Source organism: Tetrao urogallus (assembly GCF_951394365.1).
Source record: "Tetrao urogallus genome assembly, chromosome: 2".
Classification (NCBI taxonomy): Eukaryota; Metazoa; Chordata; class Aves; order Galliformes; family Phasianidae; genus Tetrao; species Tetrao urogallus.
Genome location: NC_136814.1, coordinates 97,767,693 through 97,783,245, shown reverse-complemented (window position 1 = coordinate 97,783,245; position 15,553 = coordinate 97,767,693).

Sequence of the window (15,553 nt, the reverse complement as noted above, 5' to 3'; positions counted from 1 at the left end):
TGAATTTTCCCACTCAGCATCTTTTCCTGACAACATTAATTTCTCTATGCTTTACAATATACTTTTACTTCATGAAGAGCATTACATAAATATTGTTTGTTTGTTTCTTATGATTTAGCTTTTCATGATGACTGAAGTGAACAAAAGCTAAGTAAGTACTGTGGTCTTTCAAGGTTTTATTGCCAGAATAAGAAATGCCTCATGCTGTAGCAAACTTTGGATCTCTCTCCTTATGAAAGCACTGCACAGAATGATGGGGATTATTTTCATTGGGAAGTTACAGAAGTCAGATACTGCATGGCATGTATTTCTGGTAAAACTGAACCCCTGAACACTTTGTTTTAACCCAATGTTCTATAATGGTTTATACAGGGTTACTGTTGGATGTTGAGCAATAGGATGCACTGACTTTTTAGGTTCACTTTTAACTGAATGCAACTAGAGAGTCAAAAAAAAAGGGGCTGAGGGAAGGACTGAAAGAAAGTTAGTCCAGCTGGAGTCAATGGAGAGAAAGAGCCATTGCCAGAGAGTGCTAAAGGGTGCAGGTAAGCCTTATTTCTGAAGTAGGTTCATTCAACCTGCACTTTTGCTTTGAAAAATAAAATTTAAGAATGTATATACTGAGAATCATTGTTCGTTCTGTATAAAAGATGTCATGAGGTTTTCCTTTTGTTACTTTTTAAACTGACATCCACCTTAACCCACAGCTAGCTCAAACTGTGTTGAAATGGGGATTGATGCCGTGATGGAAACAATCAAGTGGAGCAGCTCACGCTGCAGCCGATTTCAAAGGCATTCCTTTTCCAGGCCATCAGCCTCCGCAGCCGCATGGGAAGCGTTTCCTGATTTTACCACTACTGAGCAGCAGCCTGATGGTGTTTATGCATTGCAGGACCCCACCGGTGAGGAGACCTGCTGCCCCAGCACACCAGAAGCACCGTGAGGAGGAATTGGTACAATTGACAATGGAACCGTTCACGGCACTGGGGCTGCGAGCCCACCGAGCATCCTCTCTATCATGTTTATTGCTCATTACACGGTTTTAAAGAGGCCCTTTTTTATCCTGGAGAATTTAACTGAAATATTGGCTTTTCTGATATTTTTCTTGTTCAGCAAAAAATAATACCAGGTTCAAATGACATCTGTGGGTCCAAGAGTTCACTGGTGATGCTGATGAAAAACGGTGCTTCTATAGGCTTATAAGATTCTACACCACAGACTGACAAACATTTACCCCCATGTTACACTAACAAAAGCTGCTGTGTCATTCTGTGTCCCATTTTTATCTCTATTCAGAGCCCCTCACTTTATACTTTGATTGCATATTATCTGAGTCTGAAAACATATATATTTACTTCTTGTTTGTAGTTTCCAGCTAAGATAATAGCACTGCAAATAAGTTTACCTCAAAACTTCAGCCTCTTCCACTCTTCTCCTTTGACACTGAAGATCTAGCACTAAGCCAGAGATGTTCCAAACTTTTCCATGGCAAATGAATGTCAAACACAAATGGGCTTTGGATATTCCTATGAGAAAGTGAGAATGAGAATCAGAAAAACTATATCAAAAGGTTTATATATGTACATGTATGCATATGTATATGTTAAAGTATGAAAAACAACTTGTCATATAGTCTAGGGTGGTATGAGAAGACCCATCTACAGACTGGATCAGGAAGTTTTCTTTACAGGTAAAATATATTGTGATCTTTTAGATGTCATTTCTTCCTGATACAAACAAATGTTTATTGAAAACTAAAGGAAAGAATTTTTGTCATTCTCTTTTTGCTGTTTTCAGGGAGCAAAAAAAACCAAAACTGTTGACCTCTTACTGCCTTGCAGGAGGGTGCTTTCCTAGCCATACCAAGCTTTTCAGGTTTGACTCAGTCTCAGGAATTCTCTCTCTCCTATTTTATTTGATTTATTAGTCTGATATCATAGTTCGTAAAATAAGTTCTCCTCCATAGATCATTGCCACTGTTTTTTTTTTCCTTAGTTGAGCCCAGATCCCACCTCCCTACCACTTTTCCCTTCCCACTGTGTGGGGCCGGGGTGGGGGAGGAGGGCAGGGGCTCCTGCTCCCCTGTCACGGGCATAGATTGATCTAGTTAACTCTGTGTCCAAAAAGCATCCTTGCAAACATATGTTCAGTTTGTCTAACTCAGTAACGCACAAACAGAGCCAGAAATCTGGCCGAACTGCACACGTAACCATAGAATGACACGACGTCTGTGTCCATCTGATCCATACCCTGCTACAGCAGGGTCACCAGAGCAGGGTGCAACAGAGTGGTTTGCAGCAAAAATGCTCAGAGGTAGAATGTGATGGTGACTGCATCACTGTAAGGGTTCTGCTACTCTAGGAGGGACAGTGTGCATGCACAGCCTGCATGTAAACATGCCAAGAACTTTCAGGGTGGTTTTTGCAGTGAGATGTAGGATTTTGGAGTCAACCTTGACAAAAGAGCACCATAAATCATTAGCAGTAGAGTTTACAAACTTCTTTCTTAATTGTTCCACAAAAGTCTATTAGATGGGAAGAGCAGTTGTCTTCACATCAGTAGTGAAAAGACAGATATTTTCACAAATATTTTCAAATTCCCTTCACAACCAAAGCCTCCCAGCACGTTCAGCTGATGAAGACAAAATTTTTTTTATAGTAAGTCTGGAGGATATTAAAAAGTGTCTATCAAAAGCAGAAATTTCAAAAATTGGTGTACCCAAATAACTCACATTCGAAGTTTTTAAAGACAACTTGAAAAACTCTGGGCCACTAGTGTTGATTTCCAATCCAATGTGGAACACTAAAAACATTGCAGGGAGCTGAAAGACAGCTAATTTTGTGCTAATATCTTAAAAGGCCAAATACAACGACCTAGGTAATTAGAACCCTGTCACACCAATATTGATCCTAAGCAAAATAGCTGTCTAATAGAGGACTTGATTAATAAATTAAAAGAGGTTAATGTAATTAATGCCAATCAGCATGGCTTTGCGTCAAGCTAGAGTGGTATTTTTCATGATGAAATTATAAGTTTAGTTAAAAAGAGAACAATAGAGAATTCATATATTTAGACCTCTTAATGGCATTAATTTGATGACCCCTGATTTATTTATTCATTAACTAAGAAATGATGGTGTTGTAAATACAGCATAGGACATATCAATAAAACTGTCTGACTGATAGATCTACAGACTTACTTATAAGTAGACATGCATCTTCAAGAATGTGCTTTTATTTGTTTGTTGCTTTTGTGGGTTTTTTTCTTTGTTTTTGCATCCTCCATGTAATCTGCACATACATATTGCCATATGTATGTGAGTCCATCAGAGTAAGTAACTAATGAAGAAAACAGAGGTACAAGACACCTCAAAACCTGGCTATAAACTTTGATCTCAAATATGTAAACATTGGCTGTAGTATCTTCTAGAATAATCAGCACTTCCAGCATACAACCTCAAACATTCTCAGGAATTAAAAAATAAAAGTTAAAAAAGGAGAGAAATATCTATGAATCGTCAGCTAAGATTCAGTTTCCAGTATGATTCTCTGCTAATAGTCACTGGATACCAAAATAATATGTTCATATAGTGTAGGGAGGCTACATTAACTCTGTGCTTGGAAATGGTGCTGATGTAGGTGGAACACTTCTTTCTTTACTAAGAAGGAAAAAAACCCATTCTGAGGCACTGGAGTTTTAGCAGAAGCCACAATAACAATGTAAGGATTAAAAATATACTTTTTTTATGAAGCACGTGAAATGTCAGGTAAATAGCTGATGGCTAAGAAAACAAAGGCATGATCATATCATATTATCTATTTACTTATTTAAGGAACAAAATTGAACAATAGAATTTTTTTCAGTCCAGATGAAGAAGATTTAACAGACTCCTATTTATAAGAAATTAAGTAGGAAAGGTTAGATGAGCAATTGTAGAATCACAGTCAGAGAATTACTGAATGGTTTGGATCGGAAGGGGTCTTAAAGCCCAACCAGTTCCAACTCCCTTGCTGTGGGTTGGCTGCCACCCAACAGATCAGTCTGCCCAAGGTCTCATCCAACCTGGCCTTGAATGCCTCCAGGGATGGGGCATCCAAAGCTGTTTAGGTGGTGTAGCATCATGGGACATGCAAAACACAGAAGGAAGGATGTGCCTTTCACTTTCTAGTACCTTGGCTAATGTTGCAGCCACTTGGATATAAAGCAAAAGCTGTCGGAGGTGATGCTGTCACTCTTTGAAGAAAAAGTAAAACATATTTTTACATTTGTTGTAGAATGTAGTTCTGTAAGAGTATTTCTACCAGCAATTCTCAAAGAATATCTGCAGGTGATTTAGCCAGAGAAAGGGGAAATATTTATTTTGTGTCCTACTGATTCACTTTTGTATAATTGCCAATGGAAATCTTGAAAACCTTGCAGTTTGGTACTGAAATTATTCTCTGAACTGTGGCAACTCTGGTCTTGTTCAGCACCTGGAAAATATTGCTCAGGACACAGAATCACAGAATTATTTGATTGGAAGGACCTTTAAAGACCATCTCGTCTAACTCCCCTGCAAAAAACAGGGAAACCTACAGCTCCATCAGGTGCTCAGTGCCCCATCCAGTTTGACCTTCAGGAATGGGGTATCTACCACCTCTCTGGGCTACCTGTGCCAGTGCCTCACCACCCTTATTGTAAAGAACTTTTCTTTTATAACCAATCTTCCACTCTTCTCTCTCTTAATTTGAAACCATTTCCTCTTCTCCTATCAAAACAGGCCCTGCTAAAGAGTCTGTCCTCTTTTTTCTTACAGTCACCCTGTAGATACTGTATGGCCACTCTCAGATCTCCCTGAATCTTTCTCCTCTCCACACTGAACATTTCCAAGTATCTCACTCTGTCCTCAAGAGGTGTTCCATCCCACGGATCATTTCTGTGGCCCTCCTCTGGATATGTTCCAACAGGTCCATGTTTCTCCTGTACTGAGGATACCAAGAACTTAATCCCAAAACCAAGATGCACCTAATTCATCTCATACACTTCACTAGACTTAGTTCAGAATCCTCTATGATCTATGAGCAATTCATACCTTGTAATCAACTCAAAAGTGCACCTGGAAGCAAAACAAAACAAAACAAAACAAAACAAAACCATTATATTTTTGCATAGATTTGAATATTGGCTTCTCTGAGAGACATATGGTTTCCCCCCTCAAAGTGTATGTAATGCAGTAGCCATATTTTAATTCGATAATAGGTAATTTTGCCTCATTACATAAATGTACAAATATATGGTCATTTCAAATCTATGTTACTACTTTTATCTTAAAAAAAGGTTTATGTTTGGTTCTTCTTAGGTATAACAGCCCCCTACATAGTACTCAAAAGAGCTCCTGAAAATCCAGAAGAATACAATATAGGTTCTGCTCGAAGTTTTAAATTGCTTTACTTTTAAATTTTAGTCAGACCCTTAACTTTATTTAAATGCATTTTTGATTGTACCTATAAAATATTTATGTTTTAATATATACAGTATCATTATCCTACACCGTGAGAAGCATAAAAGCATACAAAAGTAATAGTTTCTTGACATAGTAAAGGATTAATATGTATGAATTGAATTATTTTTGTATTCTGTTAACTCACATTTCATGGGGAGATCAAATGTATAGACAGAGAAAATCCCTCATCTAGCTTCAACTTCATAGGGACTTAAATAGAAACATGAGGTACGTGTGATCCCTCATATCACCTTTACAAACTGGATTTCAACATGGAGATCATTAGAGAATGTTGCCTGCTGGAGTGATTTAGCTATTTATTTATTTTAATGTTATTATTTAATTTTTACATTTGAGAATTTAATCTTTTCTGTGCCATTTTAGAAAGTTTTATAATGACCACTTTTGGTCATCAGCATGTTATCTTTAGGACTTCTTTGACAAAACCGTTGAAATGCAGGGATAAAAACAGATATATAAAATCGTTTCTAACAGATACCTCTAAAAATGTCCTTGGTACTTTTAGAGAGAGGAATAGTATAATCCAGTGGTATTACACAGTCTTTCTTGGGTATCCCTGTAGTCCTAATGCCACCCATGTACAAAGTAACACACATAGACTTTTAAAATGTAATCTGGACAGTTTCTCATTCTTTGAAATTAATTTTTGAAGGTTTATTCCTATTTTTCTCTCAAGTGTATAGGAAGAAAGACAACTACATTCCTATAGTTCAGTTGCTTTGCTGCTCTCTTTCAGTGCAACAGCAAGAGCAGGGTTTTGTGCTACAGTTCCTTACCTATGACAGGAACTTAATATTGAGGTCAACTAAATTGTCCACTTCCAAAGGCAGTATTTGGAATTTGCCATTTTGAAAATTGTTGCTAATATATATGTCTCTAATTAAAATCAGATGCAATACAGCAGCAGAAAGTGCTGGCTGTAGCTCTTTATGCAGGACCCTCTTGCAGAAGTGCTGTAATTTCATTCCCAGCTAACATATGGTAGCAGTCAAGCGTGTAATCTATCTGGGAGTCTCAGTGGCAATACAAACAGGCGACATCCTCCCACTCTTCTTTAAGGACATATCAGTGTGCACTTAGTTAATAAAAATCAGCATTCTTTCAATTCCACCCCACCTGTCTGGGAGCATTTTTACTTGGCATGAAGCATGATCCATCCAGTTCAGTCCAACGCATGCTGATCTCTTCTTCCTGAGCAATTGGTGTGGTTATAAAACAAAGCACCTCTGCCTGTTCTGCCCTCAGCTGTTCTTTTTGAACCACAGAACAAAAGAAAGTGTGGAAAATTGTCAGTAAGTGACTGAGATAATATTTCCTAGAATGGTAACACCATTAGGAGCAGGAGTCAAGGCCAGCCAGATCTGTGTTTTGATTTCTGCTTCTTATTTTTATTTTTGCTTCAGCACTTAAAATGTAATAAGCTTCACTTCATGGTTAGAACATATTATGAATGAAAACTTTTCTTGAAAAAATTGTTTTGAGTTTGAAAATGTTATTTTCCTTGTTTTTACATACACAATTTTTTATTATTATTTTTTTCTTCCACAACACTTCATACTCTGGTCCAAGAGGAAAGGAACAAAAACCAAAATTTTTACCAGCACCATTGGCATCTACAAAAACAGAATTCCTAAGGTCTCAAAAAAATTTGGCTGTGAAAACATTTCAAAATAGCTTCTCGTGCCACTCATGGGATTACTGCCAGACATACATACTTCTGAGCACAAGTTCTTCTAGAGAAGAAAATAAATAAGTAAATGAATAGAATGAATAGATCAATCTTGCAACTATTTTTTTTCTAGACCCTTGCAATGTACAAACTGCAAATCTGACCTTTGCAGTAGGAGAGAAAACAAAACCCAGTCCTTGGGTCAGCCCTTGGCTGTTAGCAGATTGCTCTTTAGCACAATAGGGAATTTAATGAGTCTTTCAAGCGCAGCACAACCTCCCCTGGCTGAGACTGGTACACACAGCTGCCACCTCGACCTGCAATTTTGGTATTCCCAGAAGTTCTCATCAGTGCACATAAGTTGTGTTATCACCCCTAATTGACTGCAGGACTTCAATCACACTGGTAAATTTAGCAATAATTACACATCCTTGCCACCGTTGAGGAATTACCTCTCAGGGCATGAAATCTGTTTATGCTCACTTCCAACAAATTCTAGGCTAAGGAAGTTTGCTCAGCTCCACAGGCAAATTGTCAAATAAAAACCTCATTCTTTAAATTAAGGACACCATGGAAGAGTACTTACATTCAGCATCTTGATCTACTTCTTAGTTTCTCAGAAAACAAAATGCAACAAAACAAAAACAAAAACAAAAAACTAAGATACAATTTGTAACTAAGGGACAATTTGTTCCACACAGACAGCAATACATCTCTCTCCCAACTTTCTAGCGCAAAATAATTTTCAGAGAGAACTTAAGTTCCTTCCTTCCTTCATTCAGCTCACTACTTGTCTATCTCAGCCTTCCAGCTTGTTCATTCAGAAACAATAACTCTGAGCATAGGAGCTAGTATAATTCTCTTGTCGGAGAGACTATGTGGAGAATGAGGTGAGAAAAGGCATCACTTTGTTTCAGGAAAGCACTTCTGCACCTCAGTAACAACACAAGAATTTTATCACAGAATCACAGCATTGCAGGCTGGGAGGGACTTCTGGAGATCATCAGTCCAACCCGCTGTTGAAGCAGGTTACCTGCAGCAGGACACACAGGAAAGCATCCAGATGGGCCTTGAATATCTCCTCTGGGCAGCCTGTTTCACTGCTCTATCACCTTCACAGTAAATAAAAGAAGTTCTTCATTGTGTTAGGATGGAACTTTCTGTGTTCCACTTTCTGCCCCTTGTTCTATTGTTGCTCAACCACTGCAAACTCTCCATCCCCACTGACTCGACTCCCACACTTTAGATATTTATGAGCAGTTATGAGGATGTGTCAAACACTGCTATGCGATTTCTTGACTTTTCTGCCAATGTCAAGTCCAGAATGACTTCCAGCAGCCAGCTGTTGCCCCTGATATTGCCCATTAGTAGCTTTCACATTTGCAAGCTCCCTCAGAGGAGTGCTGCCATACTGTACATCTGCAGCTCTAAACCCCAGACATGCTATCTCCTTTCTTGCATGCTAAAGTCAATTCCTGAGATTGGTTCCCTAAATTTATATATGAATAATACCTTTTGCTATAAAATCTTTCCATTAAAAATCTTTTAAAGTCATAACATGAGTGCTTGCTACTGATATGAAAAGCAGCATTCCACCATACAGCAAAGATAAGCAAGAAGCACTCATAATACTGGAAAATGTTTCTCATATCAGCAGCACCTTTGGAAACTAACTCAGTCTTCAAAACTTTCTCTCTTTGCATCAAACAATTACTGAGACTGCTGGAGCTGCTCTCATAGGAAACATAATCACCTTCACAAGGCTTAATTTCTGTGTGAAGATTAATTAGTTTAATGCAGGAAACTCTACTGGAGTTTGAGATTTCTCTTTCAAATGAGTTGAAGACTTGAATTTGGTGAATGTCGGCTAAGAAGGTGTGGCTGCTGGATGCAACACTGCACAACAGCTGCATGATGGGAGAGAGAACGCTCCAAGGGTTCTACCTGAGTGAACAATTTTAAGTGTCTTCTTAAACACTTACAAATAGTAGAATAGCTTCGTTTTGAGGGAGGGAGGTGGAATTACTCCCTGCTTGTGTTTATTACAATTTGTTATGCTCACTACAAATGTCATCTGAACCAGAACACAGCTGAATTTGGGATTTCTGAATGAGCCTGCAGCCCTGTATCTTGCATTACCTTGATTTGTTCTAGACTATGCAAACAAGTAAAGAGAATTTGTATTTTTTGTATACTAAGTTATATAAAGAATTTTACACAGAAATTTAAGATTTTAATACAGAGATAAGGAAATACAAGAGCAGAGTTTCTCTACCTCATCTCTCATCCCCCACAGACACCCCGTTACTTTAAGTCAACCACAACTTAGCTGGGCATCAAGACCTTAACTGCCTCAAATCTGAACACTTCTGGAAGCACTTTTGTTTAGAAGATTGTTTTCAAACTGTTAATTTAAGTCTCAGTCAGGTTTTGGTTTGGGCTCCTTTTTAATTTTGTAAAGATCACATTTCTTAACCATCTCACTGCTGCCTTTTCTCCTCAGCCTCTTGTTGATTTTTCAGTAGTTGTAAAATGAAATGAGCCCTGAAACTGCTTTGGTGATACAAGAATGAAAGCTAACTCAACAGCAGAGCAATTGGATAGGCAACCAAGTACACACTAAGACTGAGAGGTCACTTCACTGATTGCTTTATCAGAAAAGAAGACATATTTAAGGGGTCATTATATAGGCTTGATAGAAACATTTCATACACAAACCCATACTTCTGATTGCTCTGGTAGCCTCCGTGCACTGTTTATTTGGGCAGTTGCCCAGGGATTTCCTGCTTTATTAAAGACATCACATCCTAGAGTGTAGCATTTACATACTCATTTAAGTGTGTAAGTAAGTACAGTAAAATACATGCAGGAAGCTTCTGATGCAATATAAAGACCATTTGAAAGTCATTAGGAAAAACTGTGCAAGGGCTGATCCAAAAGTAATGCCTCCTATCTGACTATGTTGGCCCACAACGTCAGAGGCAGATGTTGATGCTGTGGCAGCCAAGGCTGAGTGCTCCTGCCAACATTCTGTTACATTTTGTCACTGTGTGACAGATGGCAGCAGAGGGCAGCCTGACAAATGGTGTCTGCAGTGGAAGTGCTTGTGAAGCAAAGGTGTGTCATTGAATTCCTCCAAGCAGAAAAACTTGCACCCATTGACATTCGTCAACACTTGCTCAGTGTTTATGGAGCCCAAACACTGGATGTGAGCGCAGTGTGCCAAGTGAATGGTGCATTTCAGCAGTGGGAACAGCAGTGTGAAAGACAAGCCCTGTTCCAGGCAGCCACAGCTGTCACACCACAAAATGATGAGCACACAGTCAGCTCATCTGCACGGTGGATTATAAGAAGGAAAAGGTGTAGGGAGCTGAGTATCACTTCAGTGCATTGGAAATAATGGTGGCAACACTGGAATATCACAAAGCTTGTGCCATGTGGGTCCCAAAATTAGTCATGCAGGACCAGAAAGAGCACTGTAAGCAAGTTCACCGGGACCTACTGAACCAGTAGGAGGCTGAAGGTGACAATTTCCTGCATCACATCATTACTGGTGACTACTATGAGTTGGAGTCAAAATGGTAGTCTGTGAAATAGTGACATGTGAGTTCCCTATAAAAGAAAAAGTTCAAGACACAGCTCTAAGTGGGTAAAGAAATACCCACTGACTTTTGGGATAGGAAAGGGGTAATCCTTCTGGATTTCCTGGAACCTGTACAAACCATTAGTTCTGACTGCTACATCACAGCGCTGACCAAGCTGAAGGCTCAAATTTCAGGACAGTCTTTGACAGAGAGCAAGGCCAGAAAAGAAAACCTTTTTCTCACAATAAAATAACGCTAGAACCCATAAAATTTTGAAGAGCATGTTACCAACCTTGTGTAGACTGTTCTACAAGATTCTCCACGTAGTCTGGATTTGGCTTCTGACTTTCATCAGTTTGGGCTGATGAAAAATGAGTTGTATAGCAACATTTTCCTAGTAATGATCCTAGGACCAGGGAAGAGCCACTGATGTCATCTAATTGGACTTCAGTAAGGGCTTTGACACAAGACCCACAACAACCTTCCCTCCAAATTGGAAAGATATGGATTTGATGGGTGGATTGTTCAATGGACAAGAAAGTGGCTGCAGGATCGAGTCCAGAGAGTGGTGGACAATGGTTTCATGTCTGGATGGAGATCAGTGATGAGTGGTGCCCTCCAGGGGTTGGTGCTGTGTTCAATACTGTGTAATATCTTCATCAGTGGCATCAACAGTGGAGTCATGTGCACCCTCAGCAAGTTTGCTGATGATACCAAGCTGTGGGGTGTGGTCAACACCCCAGAGAGACGGGATGCCATCCAGCGGGACCTGCGAACTGTGGGCATAGGTGAGCCTCATAAGGTTCAACAAATCCAAGTGCAAGGTCTTGTGTCTGGGTTGAAGCAACCCCTACTACCAACGTAAGCTGAGGGATGAAAGAATTAAGCACAGCCCTGCTGAAATAGAGTCAGCAGTGTGCCCTCACAGCCCAGAAAGTCAACCACATCCTGGGCTGCATAGAGAGATGCATGGCCAGCAGAGCAAGGGAGGTGATCCTGTCCTCCTACTCTGCACAGGCAGGACTTCACCTGGAGTGCTGTGTCCAGGTGTGGAGTCTTCAGTACAGGAGAGACATGGATCTGTTGGAGTGTGTCCAGAAGAGGGTCACAAAAATGATCCATGGAATAGAGCATGAGATATCCTATGAGAACAGGGTGAGACAACTGAGGCTCTTCAGCCTGGAGAAGAGAAGGTAGTGAGGTGACTTGATAGCAGCCTTTCGGTATTTGAAGGGGAGATACAGGAAAGAAGGATACAAACTCTTCAGCAGGGTCTTCAGTGATAGAACAAGGGGAAATGGCTTCAAGCTTAACGAGGGGAGATTTAGATTAGATATAAGGAAAAAATCTTCCACAGTGAGAGTGGTGAGGTACTAGAATAGGTAACCCAGTGTTGTGGTTGATGCTGTGTCCCTGTAGACTTTCAAAGCAAGACTGGAGCAGGCCCTGGGCAACCTGATCTAACTGTGGTGCCCCTGTTCACTGCAGGGGAGTTGGACTAGATGGTCCTCAAATGTCCCTTCCAACTCTCAAGGATTCTATGATGCTATGGCGTGATAGAAGATGTAAAACACTGCCAGTACAGATTTCATGAGGATTTTGTTCAGTGCTGACACGCATAGATAATAGTAGTGACTATGTTGAAAGTGTCTTCTAGCTGAGAAATTGCTCTTACTAAACAGTGTTACTGCAGTCTCTACAATCTTTAGTTCTTATGGAAATAAATAGGAGGTGTTACTTTCAGAGCAACTTATGTACATATGTACCAGAAGAGTAAAAGCATACAAAGAAATTACAGGGAATTGAGTGCATTTCCCACATGAGGATTACTGTGTTATAGAGCCTCAGACTAAATGAAGGCATCAGTGGTAAAAGCACCACAGGGCAACCGTGGCTGTTGGCAAGACTCAATTTGTGATGCTGAGAGAAAACTTAAGACCTTCTTGCAAACTTTCATGAGCTTTAAACTACCTTTTAGGACCATCTTACAAGTACCACCAGAGATATGTGCTTACACATTCTTTCTGTAAAACAGTCTTCTTTTGAACTATTTCAACCAAATACTGATTAAACTTGTAAGAGTAAATAGCAATTAAAGTGTTTTTTTCAGTTAAAACTCAATACAAAGAAATTATTATTACATTTGGGCACAGGTCTGTCCAAAGCAGAGCTGCATTCTACCACATGGTAAATTTTTTGCTTGCTATTTTGAAGCAGATACATTTTTATTATAGAAAAAAATAATTGTTGAGAGAAACTAAACTTCATAGCAGAAGTTCAAAAACTACAACAAACACATTACTTAAAATCTACATAGCAGATAGCTATAATGTAATGCTGATAATACACCAGATATTTTCAAACATCAACAAAAGCAAATTGGGTGTAATTTGTTTTATTTTTTTTTCCCCCTCTCATTGTCCTTCACGCAACTCATACAATGACTTAATTAACAAAATCACTAATCTGGTTGAAAGGATGCTGGTTCCCAAATGTATCTGTGGGATGACCAATGCTTTCAAAGTATTCATTTCAAGCTTCATATATTGCAACAAGCAACAGTAAAGAAAAGAAAGTTGACTCTGGAGGATTCTGCAGTACTTCAGGCCCTTTACTTGGTCAGAAGATTGCAAACAAAGCAATACTACAGTGACAAGACTGTTTCTGAAGTATGAGAAGTGTGATAATACCATGTATGTTAGAATTTTTTAATTAATGGCTAATGATAACGTAACTGTGGTTACAAAAAAGTTTCGAGTGTCCCTAGCTTTATTACGCTTTATCTATAACAGAAATGCAGTGCAGAATCATGCACTCCTTGGTGTTCATCCGCTGAATTCAGGAACCCATTTTCCCACCTTTCGTTTATCAGTCTACTTGAGATGCATTTATTTTGCTAAATGGCTTAAGTAGCAACCCAGCTTATTGTGTTACGTGGATATTCACATATGGAAGTGACCACAGGCCTATTACCTCTTCAGATAGGCTAGGCACATTTATTTCTATGTCTGATTCCATAAACATGAGAGCACTTGAGCATAAGTTTGTGTAGCCAGAAGCAATTTTGCCTGCTTTCACAGTAGCAAAATAGAGTACACTAAGAAGGGGCCCCAGCTCAGCAGTTTGAACACTGAGTGGCAAACACCATCTGTATCCTTTTCCCTTCCATAAAAGGAACCTTTATAGGAGTGTAAAGGAAAACAAAGAAAGATTACTACAAGTAGTTATAAATACTCACAGTTAATCACCCAACAAGAATGCAGGTTCTCTCAAGACATTGTACTGAAACAAATCAGTCAAAAACCACATAGCTATTGAACAAAGGTACTCCAATAAGTGATAAAGTAATGGAGGTTATAAAAAAAAAAAAAAAAAAAAAAAAAAAAAAAAAAAAGCTTATACTATTTCAAATTTACAGATGCTTCTATTAGAGGATGTTTAGGAAGAACAAAAACCTTAAAAACAGTAGGGCCTTGCTTATTTTGTTTAGGGTAATCTTCAATTTCCCTTATGTTCCCCTTTTGGATAGAAATGCTAGAGCACAGCATGTGTACCTACCCACATTGGGTTGTTTTACAGAGTTCCAAACCCAGTAAATTGTGACAAATACTTCTATGGGGCTCTTATGAAAGTCTACCTTTTCATGCTGTTCTCAGTTAGCCAGCCCCAGAAATCAACACTGAGAAGGAAAAACAAACATAGTTTTGAAATATACAGTAGCAAAAATTAGTGTCATATTCAGACAAGGAACAAGCTATTTAAACCAGAAGTTAGTGGATTAACCATCCTACCAGCTTAAAATGAATGCTCATTCAAGCTGAAACAAGAAGTCAGTCATGAAGGAAGAGCCCGCCATTATAAGTTTCTACTTCATACAAACAATCTCAATTATTTATTTATTTATTTATTTTTGCTTAAGAGCTTGTTTCTAAGGAAAATAGAATAGGAAGAATATAATTGACCCAATTGGAAGCAGAAGGCTGATAGCCATATATGAAACATCAGCTCCACCAAGAGGCAGCTAACGGTTAGTTATCAAAATTTAACAAAAAGCACATTTGAAACAACTTCCTCTCTCCTTCCCCCACAACTTCTTCCCACAGATTTAGAACAGTCTACATTTATATATGCATGCCTATATAAGAACATGCAATTTAAGACTCAATTCCAACAATCAAGTAAATGGAACATATATGCTAACTACTCCAGCTACAAATGGCTTCTCACTTACTGTTGTTAGGTGAAAAGGCATACAAATTTCAAGGTAAAAATAAACAAGAAGAGACTTCATTACATGGACAATTGTTTGAACTCAATTTAGTATGGTTCTGCTTGGCTTTCTAGTTTTTACTTTATTATTTTTTAATCTTGTTTGCAGAGGAAATTATGCATTCCAGAAAGTTCGTATTTTCTTTCAGCATTTTAAGATAGCAGTCATTGAAAGTAATACAAAAAGCAATCTATCCCATCATTCCAAGTAGCTTACTGTGATATCACATCTAAATACTTTTCCTTAGAGACAGTCACGAGGGAAAGTTGCCTGAAAATTGATGCATCTTTAGAAGTCATAGAATTAAAAATCACATCCCATCATTAGTGAAGCCATTTTTTACATATGTTCCATAAAGAATTAAATCTTCATCTGTAAATTATTATGATTTGCTTATCTATATCTGTATTATCAATAAATCTTTTGATGCAAAAAATGATTTTGTAAGTTAACTCTCAAGGCAACAACAAAAAAAGAACAAAAGCCATTCCATCTTTGCCATTTTATTTATCAAGAGCTAATACAGA